This window comes from Schistocerca americana, chromosome 8, assembly GCF_021461395.2.
Source record: "Schistocerca americana isolate TAMUIC-IGC-003095 chromosome 8, iqSchAmer2.1, whole genome shotgun sequence".
NCBI lineage: Eukaryota > Metazoa > Arthropoda > Insecta > Orthoptera > Acrididae > Schistocerca > Schistocerca americana.
In genome coordinates this window covers 113,493,411-113,519,347 of record NC_060126.1, presented here as the reverse complement: position 1 = coordinate 113,519,347, position 25,937 = coordinate 113,493,411, and the positions used below count along the sequence as shown (strand labels likewise).

General features: G+C 43.3%; 1 protein-coding gene and 1 pseudogene across 1 annotated transcript in view; one reads left to right on the top strand and one right to left on the bottom strand.

Moving 5' to 3' along the window:
• Nucleotides 1-25,937, bottom strand: part of LOC124625800 (lysosome membrane protein 2) — a 618,718-nt gene that overhangs the window by 241,718 nt on the left and 351,063 nt on the right. The window lies entirely within an intron of this gene.
• Nucleotides 14,188-14,305, top strand: LOC124546213 (annotated as a pseudogene).

The window sequence follows — 25,937 nt, the reverse complement described above, 5'->3', positions numbered from 1 at the left end:
AAATTCTGGAAAATTCCACAAGTCACACCAATACCCAAAAAGGGAAGTAGGAGTAATCTGCTGAATTACAGGCCTATATCACTAACGTCGATTTGCAGTAGGGTTTTGAAACATATACTGTATTCGAACATTATGAAGTACCTCGAAGAAAACGATTTATTGACACATAGTCAGAACGGTTTCAGAAAAATCGTTCTTGTGAAACACAACTAGCTCTTTATACTCATGAAGTAAAAAGTGCCATCGACAGGGGATGTCAAATTGATCCCATATTTTTAGATTTCCAGAAGGAACACTACAGCCCAGTGTGTTTTTAATAGCAAAGATAAGATCCAGTTATTAGCCAACAGTGGGGTATACAAAATCACCTGTTCTGATTGTGACAAATTTTACATTGGTCAGTCAGGCAGAGACATAGCAACGAGGCTGGCTGAACATGAACGCAGCTGGAGGTTGCAGAATTCAGACTCTGCATTTGCTGAGCATGTACTGAGTGAGGGTCACAGCTACCTGCCAGTGTCCCATGTACTTCACTTAGCAAACAAAGGCCATAAACTCAACCTGCTGGAAGCCCTGGAAATTAACAAACATCTTGCTCTAGGTCCAAATCTATCCTAAATGACCAGACACAACTCAACACTTCCCCTCTCCTAAACTTCATATAATCATCTTTGTTGTTCATTAGTTCCCACACTCTCTCTTCCTACATATTCCCATTTTCCTGTAGTCATTAAGTTGTTTTATTTGTTGCAGTTGTCTTTGTATTCCACATATGCTGTAGTTTCAACAGTTAAGGGTTTGCTTTTAACTTGTACTTGTATTACTCCCCTTGTAGTTGTCTCATCAAATACTGTTCATATTTTACTTTGCTCATTTATTTAATGTAAACTGGTATACAGCCACTGCTTTGATTATAATGTTAATGTTAAAATGCAGTACCACCACACTCTCAAACTGTAGATTCCCTCAAACACCTCAATTTTCCTGCATTTATTAATTTCTGTTTATCGTATTGACATGGCTTAAGTTCCTCGTGTATTCTGCATTTACATTGACAATTGTCTCTTCTTTTTTAATTGGTTGTGTATCACTCTCCATGTTTCATACCTCTTGATGCAGCCTTGCCTAGTACTAATTTTATCTTATTTCAATAGTTTTGTTTATCAATAGAAACTGTTATGTAGGCATGCTATTCTTATTTTGTGCTAAAGGTTTTCCTGTCAACTCCATTGTTATTTATGTACTGTTCAGTTTTTACTATTTCATTGCAAAGATGTTACTCACTGTATGTTTCTACTTCGCTCTAGATGCGTTACTTCTCTTCCAATGTTGCCTGCTAACATTTAACTTCTTTGGTGATAATACTGAGTAAATGCCTGAAGATGGCCTTGTAAGCCGAAAACCGGTTAGCAATAAAAATAATATTGTAGAACAAAAGCAAACTGGTGCTTTTCATTTATTATTTCCACAAGGCTTTCGACACCGTTCCTCACAAGCGTCTTCTAACCAAACTGCGTGCATATGGAGTATCGCCTCAGTTGTGCGACTGGATTCGCAATTTCCTGTCAGAGAGGCCACAGTTCGTAGTAATAGGCGGAAAGTCATCGAGTAAAACAAAAGTAATATCCGGCGTTCCCCAAGGAAGTGTTAGAGGCCCTCTGTTGTTCCTGATCTATATTAACGACATAGGAGACAATCTGAGTAGCCGTCTTAGTTTATTTGCAGATGATGCTGTCATTTACCGTCTTGTGAAGTCATCAGATAATCAAAGCGAGTTGCAAAATGATTTAGATAAAATATCTGTATGGTTTGAAAAATGGCAACTGACCCTGAATAAGGAAAAGTGTGAAGTTATTCACATGAGTACTAAATAAAATCAGCTAAATTTCGATTACCGGATAAGTCACACAAATCTGAAGGCTGTAAATTCAACTTAATACTTAGGGATTACAATTACAAATAATCTAAATTGGAACGACCACGTAGATAATATTGTGGTAGAGCAAACCAAAGACTGCGATTCACTGGCAGAACACTTAGAAGGTGCAACAGGTCTACTAAAGAGACTGCTTACACCACACTTGTCCGCCCTATTCTGGAGTATTGCTGTGCGGTGTGGGATCCGTATCAGGTGGGACTCATGGATGACATCAAAAAGGTACAAAGAAGGGCAGCTCGTTTTGTATTATCGCGAAATAGGGGAAATAGTGTCACAGACATGATATTGAATTGGAGTGGCAATAATTAAAACAAAGGCGTTTTTCGTTATGACGGGATCTTCTCATGAAATTTCGATCACCAGTTTTCTCCTCCGATTGCGAAAACATTCTGTTGGCAGCCAACTACGTAGGGAGAAATGATCAAATGGTTCAAATGGCTCAGAGCACTATGGGACTCAACTGCTGAGGTCATTAGTCCCCTAGAACTTAGAACTAGTTAAACCTAACTAACCTAAGGACATCACAAACACCCATGCCCGAGGTAGGATTCGAACCTGCGACCGTAGCGGTCTTGCGGTTCCAGACTGCAGCGCCTTTAACCGCACGGCCACTTCGGCCGGCGGAGAAATGATCATCACAATAAAATAAGAGAAATCAGGGCTCGCACAGAAAAATTTAAGTGCTCGTTTCTCCCGCGTGCCGTTCGAGAGTGGAACGGTAGAGAGACAGCTTGAAGGTGGTTCACTGAACCCTCTTCCAGGGACTTTATTGTGAACAGCAGAATAATCACGTAGATGTAGATGTAGAAATGTGTGTGAATTCCTAAAGGACCAAAGTGGGTGTTGTGTTTCACCGTAAACAAATGTAAGATATTGCCATATACAGACAGAAAGACTCTTTGTTGAATGATCACATGATTGCAGAACAATCACTGGAAGCAGTTACTTCCGTAAAATATCTCGGAGTATGCGTGCGGAGTGATTTGAAGTGGAACGACCACATAAAATTAATAGCGGATAAGGCAGGTACCACACTGAGATTCAAAATTCTCCGGGAACAAAGGACAAATCACTCGTTCCTCCAATACTTGAATATTGCTCGTCATTTTGGGATTCGTGTCAGACAAAACTGACGAGAGAAAAGAGAAGGTCCAAAGTAGTGCACGCACAGAGATGATCTACTAATTCCAGTGGCAGAAGCTGCAAGAGGCGCGTTATGTGCCATGGGCTGGTTTCCTGTTAAAGTTCAGAGAGCGTACGTTGCTAGAAGAGTGAACCAATATATTGTGACGGATATCTTGTGAAGGGTCCACGAAGATAAACTCAGAGAGACTCGACCCCACACTGAGGCTTACCGGCAACTGATCTTCCTGTGTACCCTATCCGACTGGAACGGGAAAAGGGAGATTCAAATGGTTCAAATGGCTCTGAGCACTATGGGACTCAACTGCTGAGGTCATTAGTCCCCTAGAACTTAGAACTAGTTAAACCTAACTAACCTAAGGACATCACAAACATCCATGCCCGAGGCAGGATTCGAACCTGCGACCGTAGCGGTCTTGCGGTTCCAGACTGCAGCGCCTTTAACCGCACGGCCACTTCGGCCGGCGGGAAAAGGGAGAAATGATGGCAGTACACAAAGTACCCACCGCCACACACCAAGGTGACTTACAGAGTACAGAGCTATGATTTTATTTTGTAACACATTGTGTTTCGACTCCTCCACCACTCTCCTTTCCACGAAACTAATATGAGCTTCGCATGCATACACAATAATTACTCTACCACGCCTTACAGAAGTCAAGGAGCACGGCATATATCTGAGCGCCTGTATCTGTTGCCTTCTGGGTTAGTGGGCGATCGTTCTTTTCTACAACATCGATTCAAATTTTTACCACGTCTCTACTTTTTCGTATACCTCTTCACATCTCTTACTGTTTCCGCCTTAAAATATTCTCCTAAATTCAACACTTTCCTTCCGAAAAACAATTCTTTCTGTTGTTTCTTCTGCTTTATACTGTGTATTTCTAAATATTTCTTATTTCTCGGATCCAACACCTTAATTTCTTTTCCCTGATACATTTGAAGATATCTGTTCAGCAACTGTCATTCACCATGGAGCTCTGTAGCTGTTCGAAAACATAGAATCGTTCTTTTTCTCATCGTTTCAGTTACTTTTTCTGTGTATTGATGTGTGCCGATGAACCAAAACCTTATGAGTGCAGCCCACCTCGAAACTGAATTGTGAGGGTAGTATTTAAGCGGAACAAAGACGAATGCGGACTCGTTCTACGACGATGTCCGCCTCCTTAGCTCAGTGGTCAGCGCCTCTGACTGCCATGGAGCGGACACGGGTTCGATTCCCGACCGGGTCGGAAATGTTCTCTGTTCGGGGACTGGTGTTGTCCTCATCATCATTTCGTCATCATCAGCATACAAGTCTCCCAATGTGGGGCCAATTGAAAAGACTTGCAACTAGGTGGCCGAGCTTCCGTAGATGGGGGACACCCGGCAATCAGTGCCATAAGATAATTTCGTATCATTTCTATCACGATATGGGACTCAAATGGGAAAATACACTGGCGTAAGGGTCTTGACTAAGGACAGGGCTCGGCGCCTACGAACGAGTATCTCGGAATCGTCGAAGCTGGTTGGCTCTTCACGTGTACTGTCGTGGGTATCTATGGAAAATGGTTGAAGGATGGTGAAGCCACGATCAGGCGAGAATGTATTGGATGTTCAAGCTACATCACAGGATGAGGAATTCAATAAACTTGGCCGCTCTGTACAGCAGGATAGACAGCGGTCTGTGGCATCTCTGATGACAGAGTACAGCGCAAATTGTCGAACGTGGGGCTCGGCAGCAGATGACCCCTACGTATTCCCATGTTGAGTAAACGACATTGTCAGCTACGATCACTTGGTCACGGGATCATCTAGACTGGACCGTGGGTCAACAGAAACGTGTCAGCTAGTCAGATGAATCAGGTTTCTCGTTATCCAGACCGATGATCATGTTCGGATGCGAATGGATGCTTGAAACATGCATCGCCCAACGGACGTAGGCAGGTGGGGGCAGTCTTATGTTGTGTGGTCCTTTCACATACTATTCAACTGGAACTTGTAATGTTACCTTTTCTCCGTCCGCCCCTGGTAGCTGAGTGGTCAGCGCGACGGAATGTCATACCTAACGGCCCGGCATCGATTCCCGGCTGGGTCGGAGATTTTTTCCGCTCAGGGACTGGGTGTTGTGTTGTCCTTATCATCATCATTTCATCCCCATCGACACGCAAGTCGCCGAAGTCAACTCGAAAGACTTGCACCAGGCGACCGGTCTACTCGACGGGAGGTCCTAGCCACACGGCATTTCCATCTTAGGGTATTACTTTTTGTGATTTTAAATAAGAAGGTGAAATGTTGGAGTAGGAATCGCCAGCGAAAAGTGAAAACATATAGTTGAGAAAATTAGAGGAGGGCATTGAACCTTCCGCCGTTTCTTGGAGTGTATAATAATTCTGTAAGAGAATGTTTCATTTCTCATACGAGCTTTGCTACAGTCCCAGAAGCCATTGTCCGAAAGCAGTGAACTTGCTGAAACAAAACTGTGTTACCGTTAATTGATGATTGCAAAAAAACAATTTGAATAATAATAATTACAATGAGACTTCGTTAAAGTATAGCCGGCCGGCGTGGCCGAGCGGCTGTAGGCGCTTCAGTCTGAAACCGCGCGACCGCTACGGTCGCAGTTTCGAATCCTGCCTCGGGCATGGATGTGTGTGATGTCCTTAGGTTAGTTAGGTTTAAATAGTTCTAAGTTCTAGAGGATTGATGATCTGAGACGTGCTCAGAGCCATTTAAACCATTTAAAGTATAGACTACAGATCGACTTACGAAAGTTGAACTGACAGTTCGATAGCGCACTTATGGCACTCATTCGTTGCGTCATCAAATTGATAACTTCCAACTAATTTAAAGGACTGAAAAACTATACAAAAGAATTCATTGTTACATGCCTACAGGGTCACGCGTTCAGCTAGAAAATAAAGTCGTGAGTGCTTAAAGTTACCATTATTCCACAATAAAATTCATCATGTAATGGATGATACAACCTTCTTGTAGCAATACTGGACAAAAACAAGAAAAACTGACAACCCTATTTTTTATGGAAAGAAAATCAAAATTTTCAGAGATAACTATTACATCGAAATACATTACATACTCTGAGATATATTTTTATTGCTAGTATCTTTGAGACACAATGACTTGTTACAAATTGCGGTGGGAACCAAAGGCACCGTAACAGCTGTGCATTACGTGAACATTATTGCGGACCACCTGCATCCTTTCATGCCTGATGTCGTCTCGACTCCGACAGCATCTTCCAGCAGTGTAACGGTCCGTGTCACACTGCTGGAATTGTGTTACAGTGGTTTGAGGAACGTTACAGTGAACTCACGTTCATGTCTTGGCCCACCAGATTCGCCTGATCTGAACGGATGGAAAACATCTAGGACGCGATCAGGCGCCATCTCCGCGTCAACAAACCACCAGCCCGTTATTCACGCGAATTGGGTGACGCGTGCGTAACTTCTGTTGCCTGGTACCTCCAGATGCCTCCCAAGGACTTCTTGAATCCAAAGATAAACCAATACGCTGTTAAACACGTAGCCATAATGCTTCGGACCAACAGTGTGTTTTATCATTGCTTCTTAATTTTCAGGGTTCTGTGCTTCTTATTGGACCTAAAATGTTCCTCAAGATCCTCCTCTCCAATACTTCTATTTTGTGCAACTTATAATTCGGTGTTAGACATTCTCTTGCGTGGCAGCATTCCGGTTTCGTTACCATATCGTAAATCATAAATATTTACATTTATTGATACGTACTTTTTATAACAAAAATTTGTTGTTATTCGGTATGTTCCTCCCATTTTCCGAGGCCTTCGAATTATAGCAGATTTTTCTAACCCATTTTATTAAAAGTAATCCCTCTTATACACTTGAAGCTTTTAATGTCCTCTATATGAACAATGTCAGTAAAATTTTTGGAGAATTTTTTATAATACTTATAGATTTGTTATCCTCTGCAGAAATTTCTTAAACTTGCTTCATTGGTTATCCATTTCAAAAGAATGACTTGTGTTTCTACATCCGCTAGATTTTCAGGTAGTGTAGCAAAATCATATATAAATGCAAGGCAGCTTTTGGTAATTTGTATATAATAATCTCGAAAGATAATAACGCTACCATTTTATGTGAGATACCAACAACCTACTACGTACTTAACTGAGAAAGTATAGTTTTTACAAGATTAGTACCTATTATTTTGCTGATACGTAGGTGTGATTTTGATGTTTTGTAATTTGGTGTCCAGAGTTTGTACACTTATTTAGCCACCTAAAACACTTATTTACTCTGTCTACGTAATTACATGGAAAATACGTAAAACACTTTCACGGTGTTAAAAGCTCAAACTGCCACAATTTTTTTCCAGAATAAATATTTGAAAAAAAGCATTAGAAGTATATTGGACAGTTTTGTGTTATCGATACACGCTATTTCTTAAATTTAATCATAAGAGATACATAAAATGAATGCTATTGAAACCTACAGATTGCTCTTTACTTTTAAGGAGAATAACAATCGTTTTATAAAGTCTAAAGTGTACAGTAAACAAAACAAAAAAAAGGTGACTGAGGGTGGTTGGTATGCCGTATTCATCAATGTCTGCAAATTTTCCTATCTTTGCTCTTGTTCTTCGTGCACATAAATGATCTTATGGGAAGGGTGAGCTGCAATCTGCGACTGTTCGCTGATGTATGTGTTCTAGTGTACGGGAAAATGTCATCATTAAGTGAATGTAAGAATAGACTATCCAGGATGACTTAGAATTCATATTTGATGTTGTGAATGGCAGCTTCGTGTAAATGCAGAAAAATGTAAGATAATGCAGATTAATAGGAAAAACGTCCGGAAATGTTACATTATTTCTTATCTGCTACTGGACATAGTCACGTCGACTAACTTCAATGTTGCGGATATTAAATGGAACGAGCGCATGATATCGGTTGTAAGGAAGGCCAATGGTCGAGTTCGGATTATGGGGCGTTTGGAATCCCCATCGAGTCGGATTCATGGAAAACGTCTAGGCAGTTCAGAGGTGTGTTGTTGGATTTGTTACTGGTAGATTTGAACAAAAGGTGAGCAATACAGAAAAGCTATGTGAACTCAAATGGGAATCCATGGAGGGTGCCACGCGGTCTTGGGCGTCTTGTCACTATCCGCGCGGCTCACCCCGTCTGAAGTTCAAGTCCTCCATCGGGCATGGGAGTGTGTGTTGTTCATAGAGTAAGTTAGTTTAAGTTAGGTTAAGTAGTGTGTAGGCTGAGGGACCGATGACCTCTGCAGTTTGGTCCCATAAGACTTTACCACAAATTTCCAATTTTTAGTCGCGCGGGCTAGCCGTGCGGTCTATGGCGCATTGCCACGGTTCGTGCGGCTGCCCCCGTCGGAGGATCGAGTCCTCCCTCGGGCATGGGTGTGTGTGTTGTCCTTATCCTAGGGTTAAAATGGCTCTGAGCACTATGGGACTTAACATCTGAGGTCATCAGTCCCCTAGAACTTAGAACTACTTACACCTAACTAACCTAAGGACATCGCACACATCCATGCCCGAGGCAGGATTCGAACCTGTGACCGCAGCGGTCGCGCGGTTCTAGCCTAAAGCGCCTAGAACCGTTCGGCCACGCCGTCCGGCGTACAAGAGGGACTTGAAACAAAAACTTCGTTGTTTGTTGCCTGCGATGCTTTGTGTTTATTTTTAGTTCTGGAATGAATATTGGCATAAAAACGTGGAAAACCTTTTTGCGTTTATTATTTTGAGTTTATTTAATGAGAATCTGTTTATGTAATAAAATATCTTTTACATTACTAATTGTAGGGTTTTCTGCAAAATATTTTGCTTGTTTACAGCTCAGCATTTCTCTGCCTCGTGATGACTGGGTGTGTGTGATGTCCTTAGGTTAGTTAGGATTAAGTAGTTCTAAGTTCTAGCGGACTGATGACCATAGATGTTAAGTCCCATAGTGCTCAGAGCCATTTGAAACATTTTTTTACACCTCAGCGTCGTCCTTAGAAGCTTGTGCGTTGTAGAGATAAGTTATTTCGTGAGTACAAGAAGGATTTGAAACGAAGACCTCATTGTTTGTTACTTGCGCTGCTTCGTGCGTTTATTTGTAGCGCGGATACGATTACTGACGTAAAAACGTGGAAAACCATTTTGCGTTCATTATTTGGTAGTTTATTTAAAGACAATCTGTTTATGTAACAAAATATCTTTTCCTGTCGTAACTGTAGAGCTTTCCGCAAAAATTTTTTGCTTGTTTACAGCTCAGCCTCGTCCTTTGAATTGCGTAACTTGTGATTTCTCACCTGATATGACAGAACCAGCTACTAATTAGACAGTTAGTAAAGGCAGCCGCAAATTGCAGTTCTGAGTCTGGAACGCAAGCTCTTCTGTAACGTCTTAGAGATCGTAACACACGATTTGCTTCACTTTATTGTCGGTACCTGATTTAGAGGTTTGAGTGCTTATAGTTGCGGAGAAGATACGTACTGTTTCACAACAAACAAGCTATCCAGCAGTATTATAATAATTTGGTTTCTGGCGCGTCTCTGAAACATTTCTTTCTTCATCTTCAGTGGAAATGGTCTGTTACTTTACATGTATCAGAAAAATAGGTTCTATGTCGAACTTCTTTTTTCTTTTTACGGATGATTTTACGAGCTTTCAGTTAAAGTAGTCAAACGAAATGAATGGAACTGTCTGGGACCAAGATGTTATACGCATGAAAGTATCTGAAATTTACTTTTTAGAATGTACTCTCGCAGTGATATGCGTGATATGCATCCCATCCACAATGTATTGTTCCACTGTTTGTTCTAGGGGTGTTGCATTTTTCTCTGAGACGCGGAAATAAATTTAGTTGACTTTATGGTCGTTAGATATGATTGATTTATCGTGCAACCGAAGTTTAACAGATTCCTTTTAGCACTCATATGGGTGACCTCATACTTTTCACTATTTAGGGTCAATTGCCAATCTCAGCAGCACATAGATATCTTTTCTAAATCGTTTTGCAATTTGTCTTGATCGTCTAATGACTTTACTGGACGATAAACGACAGCGTCATCTGCAAAGAAGCTAAGACGATTGTAAACAAGGTGACAGTGTGCCACTCATCGTATTTGATTTCTACAATGACCAAGCTATTACACAGTGGAAACTTTCGCTGAAAGATTGTAACTTTGCAGAGACTGAAATTCAAAAGTGGCCTCTTGTATACTAATGACAAAGCCATTCTTACAAATAATGAAAGTATTTTACAAAGGGGGCTGAAATCTATAAGACAATGAAGAAAAGGAATTGATAATTTCTAAGGGCAAGACTTAGGTGATGGCTTTTATTGGAAAATGGCCAGACGGATGTAAAGACACTACGGGATATTAAATATAATTATGACTTCGTAGGGTGAATGAAGCAGATGTGCTGTTATTTGGGTTTTCAGTTCGAAAACTGGTTTCATGGAGCTCTCCATGCTAGTATATCCTTTGCAAGCCTGTTCAACTCTGCATAACTACTGAAACGTACATCCATTTCAACCTACTTACTATAGTCAAGCGTTCGTTCTCATCTACAATTTTTAACGTCCATCCCCCTCCACTTCCCTCCGTTACTCAATTAACTATCCCTTGATGCCTCAGGATGTCTAATCAAAGTATCATACATTTCTTTTATTCCTGATTCAACTCAGAATCTTGTAATTAGATACACGATGTATCCATTTAACTGCAAGCATTCCTCCATAGCAACACATTTCAGAAAATTTTACTTGCTTCTTCTCTAAACTGTTCGCCGTTCTTTTTTTCCGCTTCCATACATTTCTACTCTGCAGACAAGTATTTTAAAAACACATTTTCTAACTTAAATTTGTATTAAATCTAACAGTCTTAGCATAGCATGACTTAAAATGTCTACGTTCCATTAACTTTGCTTTACATTTGTGTAAGCGTTTAACGGATCTTCCAAGTCTATTTTTTATTTATGACAAAATTACGATATAATCTACAAACTTTAAAATTGCCCGCCCGGCTAGCCGCGCAGTCTAACGCTCTACTTCCCGAGCGGCATGAATCCTCCCGACGGGTTAGTGTCGGAGTCCGGTGTGCCGACCAGCCTGTGGATGGTTTTCCATCTGCCTCGATGAATGCGGGCTGGTTCCTCTTATTTCGCCTCAGTTACACTGTGTCGGAGATTGCTACACAAACGCCGTTTCCACGTACGCGTACACCCTAATTATTCTACCACGCAAACATTTAAGGTTACACTCGTCTGGTATGAGACGTTCGCGGAGGGTCCACTGGGGACCAAATCGCACAATAACCCTGGGTTCGGTGTGGGACGGCGGTGGAGTGGGTGGACTGCTGTGGCCTGTTGTGGGGTTGTGAACCACTGAGGGCTACGCTGGAACAAAGCCTCTTCGTCGTTTCTAGGTCCTCGGTTTAATACAATACAATACAACTTTAAAATTACCTCTATGGAAGTGAAACATACACCACGAAAAATAAAAATAGAAATAGAGTTAATGTAGCCGAAATAGAATTTTTTTAGAAGGGTTGAAAGAGCCTGATGGCTATACCGCATAGAATGAAAGAAATGAAGACAATTTCAAAGTGTACAATATTCTGAAAACATTTAACACATAAGTGAATAAATGTACAAGCATTTGCCTGGCTGTAATAATTTGATGAGGTATGAAATAGAATGACGAAATAGGCTCAGTCATGGGTAAAGTGGATGGCAGAATTCTCTTCATTTGTCCAAACAAAATAAAAATAAAAAAAACACACTGTCCTGCCGGCCGAAGTGGCCGTGCGGTTAAAGGCGCTGCAGTCTGGAACCGCAAGACCGCTACGGTCGCAGGTTCGAATCCTGCCTCGGGCATGGATGTTTGTGATGTCCTTAGGTTAGTTAGGTTTAACTAGTTCTAAGTTCTAGGGGACTAATGACCTCAGCAGTTGAGTCCCATAGTGCTCAGAGCCATTTTTTGAACACACTGTCCGAACAATAGGCCGTGAAGGCCCAGCGGTAGCGACCGGCCGCCGTGTCATCCTCCGAGCTTAGGCATCATCTGCTGCGGATACGGAGGGACATGTGATCAGCATACCGCTGCAACTTTTTGTTAGTTAGTTCATTACTAATAAAATATTAGGAAAATGCAATTCATTTGTAAAGGCGATTGCCTACAAACGACTGCTACGAGCCATCTTAGAATACTGCTCATGTTTGTGGAGCTCATACTAAATAGGAATAAAAGGGATATAGAACATTGTGACATGACTGTCGAATATCGCTGTGTGAAACTATTTCATTGTCTGCCACTATCTGTGGTTATTGTTTTGAGAATAATGTGCATATTTGCTTGGTTGGAAACATTTGCGTGTTTCTCGCTGGGGAGGTGCGTTCCCACTATAGTTTCTAGTTCCTCTTTGTCAACAGGAGGTTGGAGGATCAAGTTTCTGGACTACTCGTCTTCTGGCCCTCTGGTGAAGACAGCACACCCTGGCTGATTTTGAGGAAATGTAGGCGTCGCAATTTCGGTAGTGCAATCCATATTCTGAGCATCTCGCAACTTGACTGTCATATAACTTGTGTTGCTTATTTTACTATAATTTTCGGTCTGTTTTTATCTCGCTAACTTGGAATTCGCTGGCTGCCCAGATGAGGAACTCTTGCTTGGTTTTCTTCGTACAGTCGTGGTGCCTCCCGCAGTGTTAACGTCATTGTTTTGTTTCTATTGAGATTTTAGAAAACTGAGCTCTCTGTCAGTTTTTGCATGAATTTTGACATCATTAAGAGCAACAGGAATCTAAGTTCTCAGAGCTGGCTATAATTTCAAAATCCCTTAATATGTCCTACAACTTAGGTGACCCACAAATTACAAATATAAGCTATTGTATACCTAAATTTTTTTGTTATCACTGTGGACTTGTTTTCGAAGCGTACAGTGACCAAATACAGCCACCAGCCGTTCGAAGTTTAAGGTAGAACCCCCCCCCCCCCTTCCTTACCACTCACTAAGTTTCAACATATACAGGGAAGGGCAGCACGAGTGGTCAGAGGTTTGATCGACACACAGATATACACCACTTAAATGCTGAAAAACCTGAACTGGTAACGTTTGAAGGCAAACACCAACTGTCCCGCTATAACAAGCCTACAAAGTTTCAGGAATCAGTATTGGTCGAGGAACATAGGGCTATACATCGAAGTGACAAAAATCATGGGATACCTCCTAACATCGTGTCAGACCACCTGCTGCCTGGCGTAGTACTGCAGAGCGACGTGGCACGGACTCAACAAGTCGTAGAAAGTCCCCTGCAGAAATATTGAGCCATGCTGCCTCTACAGTCGTCTGTAATTGCGAAAATGTTACTGGTGCAGGGTGTAGTGTTCGACAGGATTCATGCTGGGCGATCTGGGAGGCCAAATCATTCGCTCTATTGTCCAGAATGTTCTTCAAAACAATCGGGAAGAGTTGTGCCCCCGTGACATGACATTGTTTTTCGGGAACATGAAGACTATGAAAGGCAGCAAATAGTCTCCAAGTTGAGGAACATAACCATTTCCATTCAATGATCGGTTCAGTTGGGTTGAACCAGAGAGTCCAGTCCATCCCATGTAAACACAACCCACACCATTATGGAGCCGCTACCAGTTTGCTCAGTGCATTGGTTTCTTTGGGCCTGTGCCATATTCGGACCCCACCATCAGTTCTTATCAACTCAAATCGGGACCTATCGGACCAGGCCACGGTTTTCCAGTCGCCTAGGGTCCAACCGATACGGTCACGAACCCAGGAGAGGCGCTGCAGGCGATGTCGTGCTGTTAGCAATAGCTCTCGCGTCGGTCGTCTGCCGACACAGCCCACTAACGCCAAAGATTGCCGCACTGTCGTAATGGACACGTTCGTCGTGCATCCCATATTGATTTCTAAGGTCATTTCACGCAGTGTTGCTTTTATGTTAGCATTGAAAACTCTTCGCAAAGACGCTGCTCTCGGACGTTAAGTGAGGTCGTCAGCCTCTGCGTTGTCTTTTGTCAGAGGTAATGCCTGGAGTTTGGTATTTTCGGCACACTCTTAACACTGTGGATATCGGAATATGGAATGCCCCATGCGTCTAGCTCCGGGCAATGGCCTTGCCGCAGTGAATACACTGGTTCCCGTCAGATCACCGAAGTTAAGCGCTGTCGGGCGTGGCCGGCACTTGGATGGGTGACCATCCGGGCCGCCATGCCCTGTTGCCACTTTTCGGGGTGCACTCAGCCTCGTGATGCCAGTTGAGGAGCTACTCGACCGAATAGAACCGGCTCCGGTCAAAGAAAACCATCATAACGACCGGGAGAGCGGTGTGCTGACCACACGCCCCTCCTAGGCGCATCCTCAGCTGAGGATAACACGGCGGTCGGATGGTCCCTATGGGCCACATGTGGCCTGACGACGGAGTGCTAATGCGTCTAGCTCCAACTACCATTCCGCGTTCAGTGTCTGTTATTTCCGTCGTGCGGCTTCAATCACGCCGGAAATCTTCTCACTTGTATCACCTAAGTACAAATGACTGTTCTGCCAATACACTTCCCTTTTATGCCACGTGTGCGCAATGCTACCACAATCTGTATATGTCTATATCGCTATCCTATAACTTTGTCGCCTCAGAGTACTACACTCCCATACATTTCGCTTCCGTAGCGACCGCGTAGAAAAGATTAGACTACTTACAGCGCGCATTTAATGCTTGAGGTGAGGACGAAGAAAAGAAGAAGACTAACGTGGTTGCTAGCTTATTTATTGTGAAATAGTACGTACATTAGTTGCAACCTTCTCAAACAACTTTTCAAATGCTCGTTTAACCCAATTTTGTCGCATTTCGTACGTGCAAATTTTTTACATAATTTTAAATGTACGAGGAGACGAGGTAGGTGCCTATTGGGTGATTTTCCTCAGAGGGACTCGACGTGTTTAGAGAGGACGTGATTAGTGTCACGCGATCCTTCTACACAAACGCACCATCCCGCTGGCCTTGACGCTGTCCCAGAAGAACGCAATGGAGCGCAGCTACGCAGCAACCCCCTCGCTCCCAGCTAGCGGCCGCGTCGTTACGCAGACGAGCGGTCCCATTAACGTGGAATTTCGGGCCGGCTGCGCGCTGCCTTACTAGTTGTGTGCGTTCTTCCGGGAGTCGGCTCGCCGGCGCGGAAAACAGTCGCTTAATGTCGCGGCGTGTCGACGAGCGGCAGCGTTTCCGCCCGCAGTTGAGGCACCGGCGCTGACTCACCAGTACTCTGAACAACGCGCTTGGCTGCGTGAAACCACTCACTGCTGTGCGTTTGAATGCGTGAATCACGCTCTGAGTGTTACCATTCCCTTAATCACCAGGCTCGTGGCCTGTCTTGTGCAGTTATCGATCATTTTCGCCTGAAACATGCGTCAGCACACCAGTTCTGTTGTTGCTGTGATCCTCAGACTGTTCTGATGCAACTCTCGTTGCTAGTCTATGCTGTAGAAACCACTTCATCTGTATCGAAACTGAGTGTTTTCGGAGTGCTGCTGTGCGCGCTGTATACATCGCAGCACACTGAAACATTGTAAATACCGGGTGATCAAAAAGTCAGTATAAATTTGAAAACTTAATAAACCGCTGAATAATGTAGACAGAGGGGTAAAAATTGGCACACACGTTTGGAATGACATGGGGTTTTATTGGAACAAAAAAAAAAAAAAAACGAAGTTCACAAAATGTCCGACAGATGGAGCTGGACAGCAAAACTGCTACCGTGACGGGTGAGAGGTACGCCGATATGTTACAGAATCGCAGCATCCTCAGCCTGGCTGATAAACACCTGCTGGAAAGTGCGATGTATATGCAGGATGGCGCTCCACCCCATATTGCTAGACACGTGAAAGATCCCGTGCGCGCGTCGTTTGGTGATGATCGTGTGCTCAGCCGCCACTTTCGTCATGCTTGGCTTCCCCCCCCCCAGGTCCCCAGACCTCAGTCCGTGCGATTATTGGCTTTGGGGTTACCTTAACTCGCAAGTGTATCGTGATCGACCGACATCTCTAGGGATGCTGAAAGACAACATCCGACGCCAATGCCTCACCATAACTCCGGACATGCTTTACAGTGCTGTTCACAACATTATTCCTCGACTGCAGCTATTGTTGAGGAATGATGATGGACATATTGAGCATTTCCTATAAAGAATATCATCTTTGAGGAATGATGATGGACATACTGAGCATTTCCTATAAAGAACATCATCTTTGCTTTGTCTTACTTCGTTATGCTAATTTTGGCTATTCTGATCAGATGAAGCGCCATCTGTCGGACATTTTTTGAACGTTTGTATTTTTGGGTTCTAATAAAATCCCATGTCATTCCAAGCATGTGTGTCAATTTGTACCTCTCTATCTACATTATTCCGTGATTTATTCAGTTTTCAAATTTATACTGACTTTTTGATCACCCGGTATGTTCAATCATCAGTGCACTTGCGGAGCAGTATGAAAAAAATCATTGTTCAATTTTCTGCCACCAGATCAAAATGTGGAGCTGAAAGCAGTCAAAATGTGGTGTGGATGCAGGTAGACGGGAGGAATGATCAAACACATGATAAGGTGTTTTCTGGCACGTTTATTAGGATATGGTCATAAGTTAAATACGTGTTAAATATGGTCTCCTAACTCAGCAACAGGCTGCATCCGTAACACGACACGGTCGACGGTTGCTAGCAGCATATCCTGTGTAATGAGAGCGATATTTCGGCGTATGCTGAATTTCAGGTCAAGAAGAGTCCAGATACATCCTTGAGAGACAGGATTTTTCCGATAGACCCACAACCAAGAGATGATGCAATGGTTACCGAAGGTTTATCGAAGCAAATATTTCAACTGGCAAGCGACAAGTAGTGTCGCCCCATCTAGCATGAAAATAGTGGTGTGGACACGGTTTCGTTCTTGCAAAGCTACAATCACGTGTAGCACAAGAAGGTCTTTATAATGTGCAGATGCCACTGTACGCCTAACAGGCCCACGAGATGTTATCTTGTTGTTGTTGTTGAGGTCTTCAGTCCTAAGTCTGGTTTGATGCAGCTCTTCATGCTACTCTATCCTCTGCAAGCTTCCTCATCTCCCAGTACTTACTGCAACCTACATCCTTGGTTCAAATGGCTGTGAGCACTATGGGACTTAACATCTGTGGTCATCAGTCCCCTAGAACTTAGAACTACTTAAACCTAACTAACCTAAGGATATCACACACATCCATGCCCGAGGCAGGATTCGAACCTGCGACCGTAGCGGTCACGCGGTTCCAAACTGAAGCGCCTAGAACCGCACGGCCACACCGGCCGGCCTACATTCTTCTGAATCTGCTTAGTGTATTCATCTCTTGGTCTCCTTCTACGATTTTTACCCTCCACGCTTCCCTCCAATACTTCCCTCAGAACATGTCCTACGAACCGATCCCTTCTTCTAGTCAAGTTGTGCCACAAACTCCTCCTCAATTCTATTCAATACCTCCTCATTAGTTATGTGATCTACCCATCTAATTTCAGCATTCTCCTGTAGCACCACATTTCGAAAGTTTCTGTTCTCTTCTTGTCCAAACTATTTATCGTCCATGTTTCACTTCCATACATGGCTACACTCCATACAAATACTTTCAGAAACGACTTCCTGACACTTAAATCTATCTCGATGTTAACAAATTTCTCTTCTTCAGAAACGCTTTCCTTGCCACTGCCAGTCTAGATTTTATATGCTCTCTACTTCAACCATCATCAGTTATTTTGCTTCCCAAACAGCAAAACTCCTTTACTACTTTAAGTGTCTCATTTCCTAATCTAATTCCCTCAGCATCACCCGACTTAATTCGACTACAATGCATATCCTTGTTTTGCTTTTGTTGATGTTCATCTTATATCCTCCTTTCAAGACAGTGTCCATTCCGTTCAACTGCTCTTCCAAGCCCTTTGCTGTCTCTGGCAGAATTACAATGTCATCGGCGAACCTCGAAGTTTTTATTTCTTCTCCATGGATTTTAATACCTACCCCGAACTTTTCTTTTGTTTCCTTTACCGCTTGCTTAATATACAGATTGAATTACATCGAGGAGAGGCTACAACCCTGCCTCACTTCCTTCCCAACCACTGCTTCCCTTTCATGTCCCTCGACTCTTATAACTGCCATCTGGTTTCTGTTCAAATTGTAAATAGCCTTTCGCTCCCTGTATTTTACCCCTGCCACCTTCAGAATTTGAAAGAGAGTATTCCACTCAACATTGTCAAAAGCTTTCTCCAAGTCTACAAATGCTAGAAACGTAGGTTTGCATTTCATTAATCTTTCTAAGATAAGTCGTTGGGTCAGTATTGCCTCACGTGTTCCAACATTTCTATGGAATTCAAACTGATCTTCCCCGAGGTCGGCTTCTACCAGTTTTTCCATTCGTGTGTAAAGAATTCCTATTAGTACTTTGCAGCCGTGACTTATTAAAGTGATAGTTCGGTAATTTTCACATCTGTCAACACCTGCTTTCTTTGGGATTGGAATTATTATATTCTTCTTGAAGTCTGAGAGTATTTCACCTGTCTCATACATCTTGCTCGCTAAATGGTAGAGTTTTGCTAGGGCTGGCTCTCCCAAGGCTGTCAGTAGTTCTAATGGAATATTGTCTACTCCTGGGGCCTTGTTTCGACTCAGGACTTTCAGTGCTCCGTCAAACTCTTCACGCAGTATCATATCTCACATTCCATCTTCATCTACAACATCTTCCATTGCTATCTTAACTTATCGAAGAAAAACGGCCAGAGAATGGAGTTTAAGAAACCATAAACCGAGTGCAGAGGATGTTTCTGCACAACGTGTGGCGGAGGCGCATTCACAACACTGTGTGGAATAAAATGTGCCTCCCCGTCCAAAGAATATTGCCCGCCCACATGTTACCCACTTCTGTGCGTGCCAAAAAAAGGGCAAAGTCACGGCGTTGTAGCTTATGATGGGGCTTCATTTGGCGCATACTCTGAATCTTGTAGCGATTGCAGTTTAAAATGTGCTTTATAATCTTTTGAGCTGTTGACCAAAGGAGAGACAATTCCCGTGACACAGCTCGAGCACTGGCTGCGGAATTTGAGATGTGCTGGCTATAGCTGCAGCAACTTCATCAACAAGTGCATTGGGAATGGCCCGCCTCACTCTCTCTGATGCACCATCGAATTTACCTCTTTGAACAAACTCCTTGGTCATATTCTTTGGTCCATTTATTGACATGAGGGCTCTTTGCAGTTGTATCTGTCGGCGATATTCCCGCAATGCACTGCTGCTATTGCTGCCGCTCTGATAAAACAACTTTACCACCACTGTACAGTCCTGATTCTCAATAGCCATTGCGTTTCGTATGGAAATCTTCAACCTTCTTAAACCTTTGCACCAACTATCACTTCACAAAATAAATCTACGCGCGTCGCAGAGCGCCAAGCAGTATGCTGACATCAAAACGGGAAACATTTTACATTCTGACTGCTTCCAGTGCCGTATTATCACCTGATGGCAGAATGTGGGACTCATTTTTTTCATGTATACAGCTGGCACTGCAGGACTCGGAACACCCTCAATTTAATTATAATTATCCAGTACTGCAACCTACATCTGTATGTACCAGCTTGGTGTAAGCACTCTCTCGTCTCCCTCTGCATTTTTTTTCCACCTACATTTTCTTTCATTACGAAATTGACGATGTCTTGAAGCTCTGTCAACTGATCTCTCCTTTTAGTCCAGTTATGACACACAATTACCTTCCCCTAATTTCACTGGGTCCCGGGTACGATTCCCGGCCGGGTTGGGGATTTTCTCCGCTTTGGGACTAGGTGTGTGTGTTGTCCTCATCATTTCATCATCATCTCATCATCATTCGGATAGTGGCGAGAGTGTAAATGGAAAGATTGGAACGTGCACGGGCGCTGATAAGCACGATGTTGAACACCCTACAAACCAACATCATCATCATTTTCCCCTAATTCGACTCAGCATCTCTTCATTAATGATCCGGCCTACGCATTTTATCTCCAGGATTCTTCTGTAGTACCCGGTACCACAAGCTGCTATTTTCTTCTTGGCTATACTTTTTATCTCCCATGTTTCGCTTCTGTACAAAATTACATTCTAGACAAATTGCTTCAAAATATATTTTTTTAACCATTTAATTTATACTTGGTGTTAACAAGTATATCTTTTTCATAAAGGCTTTTCTTCGTACATCTACATTTATACCCTGCAAGACACCTTACGGTACATCACGGAGATTACTTCGCGCACCATTGTCATTCACGCAAATGGTTTACGGGGACACCGATTGTTGATAAGCCTCTATGGAAGTCGAAAGCCTCTGACTTTATCTCCAGGATCTATTTACGAGATATACGTAGCCGAAAGCAATATATGGTTGACTCGTCTAGGAACGTTCACTCTCTTGCAGTTTAGAAGACCTCTGTTGCAGCGTCTGCCACTTGAATTGGCCGAGCAACTTCTTGACGCTTTCGTACTTACTAATGGACTATACAGCACGGTAACACGGAGCCGAACTTCATATAGCATTCGACGTTTACAGATGGTACCTCTATTAAACGCGATTGTGTCTTTAGCTGTTGAAATAACCATGTGTGCGTAATGACGATCATTTCAGATCGCCGGAACGACTGTCTATCAGCTTGTAAGCTTGACTTCTACGTAGTCGACAAATCAGTTGTTTTTTGCTACAAACGCTTTTGAATGGTACACGTTACCTGGCGTTCACTAGAGCTCTGCTGTCGTAACTGTTGGGCACTGTACTCTTGCCTGCGAAAGGACGTCGTTTAACAAAACAGTGCACCATGCCACTTCGATATGAACATTATTAACCACCTGACTGTCCGCCCCAGTAGCTGAGTGGTCAGCGTGACGGATTGCCGTCCTCTGGGCCCGGGTTCGATTCCCGGCTGGGTCGGAGATTTTCTCCGCTCAGGGACTGGGTGTTGTGTTGTGTTCATCATCATTTCATCCCCATCCGGCGTGCAGGTCGCCCAATGTGGCGCCGAATGTAATAAGACCTGCGATATGGCGGCCGGACCTGCCCCGCGAGGGGCCTCCCGGCCAATGACGCCAAACGCTCATTTCCATTTCCACCACCTGACTAGCAGATACCCTCAGTGTTGGATAGGGAGGGTAGGTCCCGTACCATGGCTAACGCGAAACCCTGATGTCACTCCCACAGAACGTCTCCTACAGGGTTATATGAAGTCTTTGATGTATGAAACCGTGGTGAGGACTGAGGGATAAGTGGTTGGTTGGGCACAAGCTGCTCGTCTCATTACACACCAGACACCATTTAAGAGAGGGTGATAAAATGTTTTACTACTTTTTAACGAATGCTTTGATTTCAACAGTTGTTTGGAGGTTAATTTCTTGCCAGCAGCAAAGTGTTAAGTAGTCAGCAAAAGTTAATATTAATTTCTGACGACTAGTCGTTTACCTCAAAGTAAAATTGTAGTACCCTTCTCTTTCTTAAGTTGCAAGATAAAACCGGGAGGAGGATCGGGACTCACACCCACACACTTTCACGGGCAGTGGGCCAACAGCTATGCACCCCGGACGAATCCCACGAAACCACTGAAAACTACAAGAAGGGTGAGAGAAATGATTCACGAAATTATTGTTCTATATCATTAACACATAGCGAGTGGGCAAAAAAGCGGAAACACAAAAAACAGAACACATTACCATGCCTAACATGGTGGAGAAAGCCGTTGCTATTCAAAAGAGCTTCCGGTCGTCACAGAATGGAAAATTACAAGTCCTGTATGGTTTTCAAGGGGTCGTAAACCATTCTTTCTGCGAAATACTGGCAAGGTCAGGTAAAGACGATGGAGGAAGAAACTGATTACACACACTTCTCTCCAAAGTAGACCACAAAGGATTAATGGAGATCTGGTGCTTGTGGTGGCCAGAGAGTTGAGACAGTTCATTCTCGTGCTCTAAAAACTGGTCCTGGACATTGCGAGCTGTGTGAACAGGGCCTCTGTCATCTCTGAACTCAGCATCATCATTGGGGAACTTGTGTGATGAGATTCCTGATCGGCCGAAATGGTGACATAATCCTTTTCAGTAATACGACCTTACAGAGTAACGATGGGGCCCACGGGAGACCATGATACGGCTACCCAAATTATCACCGAACCCCCACTATGTTCACTCTTGGTATCAGAAGTTGGGAACAGTATGAAACAAGACTCATCCGACTAAATGACTTTCTTCCATTGCTCCATAAACAAGGTGTTATGGCTTCGGCAACACATTTTCCTGTTACGAGCATTTACGTCGCAGATGAGTGGCTCTGGAGTTACAGCAGTCCCTGCAGTTATCTGCTTATGGAGCTTCCTCCCTGTTACTTTGGTGCTGACAGGTGGGTACGCAAGTGCGCTATTCGGTTCCGCAGTGACTTTTGCAGCTGCCGTCCTCTTACTTTTCGTCACAAACGCCTTCAATGGCCGTCCGTCACGACCACTTAACACTTTCGTCTGCGTTGTGATTTAGCGGATGACGTTTTTCCGCTTTCATTGTATGCGGTATAAATATTGATACGGGACATCTTGAAACACGGAAGGACGAACCATGCGACTACCAACAATTAGCCGAATTTCGAATTGACTTAGCTCCGACGTAACGCACGTAATTTTCTGACCACGACCGACATTTTCAACGTATTGAATAAATTGCAATGGTGTCGTTCGTGATCAAACACAACAGCGCTACCTGCATTTATGTTCAGTCATACAGTTCTCGTGGTATTTCCATGTTTTTGTCCAGCCCCTATACGTTAACACTGTTTGCTTCTTCAAACACGAAAGTCTTCGGCCACCTTGGTTAAGGAAGCATCCACCACACTAGCACCAACAACTTACCAACGTTCAAATTCCCTATTTCCGTCATAATGCACTCATAACTGCAAAGAATATTGTTTTGATTACGACTGTCACTTGCAACGTATTGAAGACATTTAGCAGGTGTTGTTCGTCAACAAGTACAACATCGCAGCCTGCAGACCTGATATTTATGTTCAGTCACGCATTTCACGCGGTGTTTGCATGTTCTTGTCCAATCACTGTATATGTTTTAGAATTTTAGAACATACTCTGAGGTCAAACATAATAAGGTATAAAGAACAAAGTGAGCTCCTGGAGGCCAACCAGCATGGATTTCGAAAACTTTGTATATCTGAAACCCAACTTGTGGTTATTTCTCCCGATATTCTGGAAATCATGGATCACGGATGTCTGGTGGATACAGCATTTTGTGTCTTCTGAAAAGCATTTTACTTGGTACCACACAAAAGAATGATCATACGGTGTATCAAACGAAATTTGCGTCCGGCTTGAGGATTTGTTGGTAAGGTGGACGCAGCACGTTATCAAGGATTAAAAGTTGTTCCATTGAATGGAATTGATTCTGCTCGGCTACCTGGAGAGCATTTGCAGCCATTCATGGTCTTCATAATTTCTAACAACTATGGAACTGTCACAGGGCCACAATTGTTTGCGACTGATTTGGCGAACATTCTGAACAATGTGAGTGAATGATTTGGTCACTCAGATCGAGCGATATGGGATAATCGAGAGGTCAGATCGTGCACAAAATCGTGCATCGGCAACACTTTCACAGTTAGGGACGACTGTATAGGCGGCGTGGCCCAATATTTCTGTAGCGGATTTCCAACGACTTCCTGAGTCCATGCCACGTTCAGCTGCAGCCCTACACCGGGCAAAAGGAAGTCCGACACGATATTAAGAGGTATCCCATCACTTTTTTCGCCTCACCGTATGAGAAGCAGGTGGCCTTCTTAGGTAAATTGGTAGGATACAAAGCTTGTGCGACACATAAGTTTGTCATCCATACCAAACAAAACTAACATGGACTGTTCAACACACAAAAGAGGACTGAAAGAATGGTTACAGGCTTTTTGGACGTCACCTATCCTCCTAGCGTCTGCCACCAAAGTTTCGGGTTACAATAGTAAATTAGGAATCTGGGAATGTATTACGGCCTCCTACTTATCGCTTCGTCAATAAAGTGAAGATAAAGTTAGACTAATTACAGCCCGCACTGCGGCATTTAAGCAGTGGTTCTGTGTCTGGCTGGTAGTCTGGTGGTAAAACTCATGCCTGGGAACTGAAAAGTCAGACTGCATTTACCACAGCCTTCACCTCTTACAGATGTGAAGATACGCCAGGAATGACACGTGGTTCGAATTTCACGTTAAACTGTAGGTACTCTTTCCCCGGTTGGATTATGGCGTAGGTCAGGGGCGATCAAATCACCCAAGTGTTATACAGTTGAAAGACTTGCACCAGGTGGCTGAATATCCCTGCTGTAGGACCCCTAGTCAATGATTCTGTACGATTATATACAGCTGTCATTCTTCCCGCACTCCATACGCAGCTGGAATGGGAAGAAACTTTAATATGTGGCAAAATCTGAAATACCCTCTCCTACATCTACATGCAGTTCACAAATAATTGCCTGATAGAGGGTTCATCGAACTACCCCCAACCCTTTTCTGTACCATTCCACTCTCGAACAGCGCGCGAGGAGAGGGGGGGGGGGGGGGGCGGCGAAACAGTACCTTTTCGTGCGAGTTCTGATTTTTCTGGTTTTATTACGGTGATAATTTCTCCCTGTGAAGGTAGACACCGATAAAATATTTTCACTTTCGGAAGAGAATTTAGATATTGAAATTTCCCGTAAGTTAGTTTAATTAGTATGTAAGCCTAGGGACCGATGACCTCAGCAGTTTGGTCCCATAGTCCTTACCACAAATTCGTATTTCCAAATTTCGTAAATAGATCTCACCGAAACGATAAACACCTTTGTTTTAATGATTGCTGAGTCAAGTGGCGTATCATATCTACACGTTCACATACATCTACAGCTACGTACACACTCCGCAAGTCACCGTATCGTGAGTGGCAAGGGTACCTTGTAGCACTACTAGTGATTTTATTCTCTGTTCCCCTTGCAAACTGAGCGAGGGAAAAACGTCTATATGCCTCCGTAGTCTTAAATTCTCTTATCATATCTTCGTAACTCGTACGTCAAATGTACCTTGGCGACAGTGGAATCGTTCTGCAGTTATCCTACTGTGCAGTTCACAAAACAGTGCCAGATAGAGGGCTCATCGAATCACCTTCAAGCCATTTCTCTACGTTCCACTCCCTAAAGAGCGCGGAAAAACAGACACTTCCTAATTTTCTTAATAAAGCCTCGATATAAGAACGAAGTCGTGCCTCCAAGGATTCCCATTCGAGTTTACGAAGCATCTACGTAATGCTTGCGTGGTGATCGAACCTGCCGGTAACACTGAATTGTTTCGATGTCTTCCTTTATTTCGACGTGGTGGGAATCCCACAGACTCGAGCAGTACTCAAGACTGGGTCGCACTACATTTATACATGGTGTTACAAAAATGTACGGTCAAACTTTCAGGAAACATTCCTCACACACAAAGAAAGAAAATATGTTATGTGGACATGTGTCCGGAAACGCTTACTTTCCATGTTAGAGCTCATTTTTTTACTTCTCTTCAAATCACATTAATCATGGAATGGGAACACTCAGCAACAGAACGTACCAGCGTGACTTCAAACACTTTGTTACAGGAAATGTTCAAAATGTCCTCCGTTAGCGAGGATACAAGCATCCACCCTCCGTCGCATGGGATCCCTGATGCGCTGATGCAGCCCTAGAGAATGGTGTATTGTATCACAGCCGTCCACAATACGAGCACGAAGAGTCTCTACATTTGGTACAGGGGTTGCGTAGACAAGAGCTTTCAAATGCCCCCATAAATGAAAG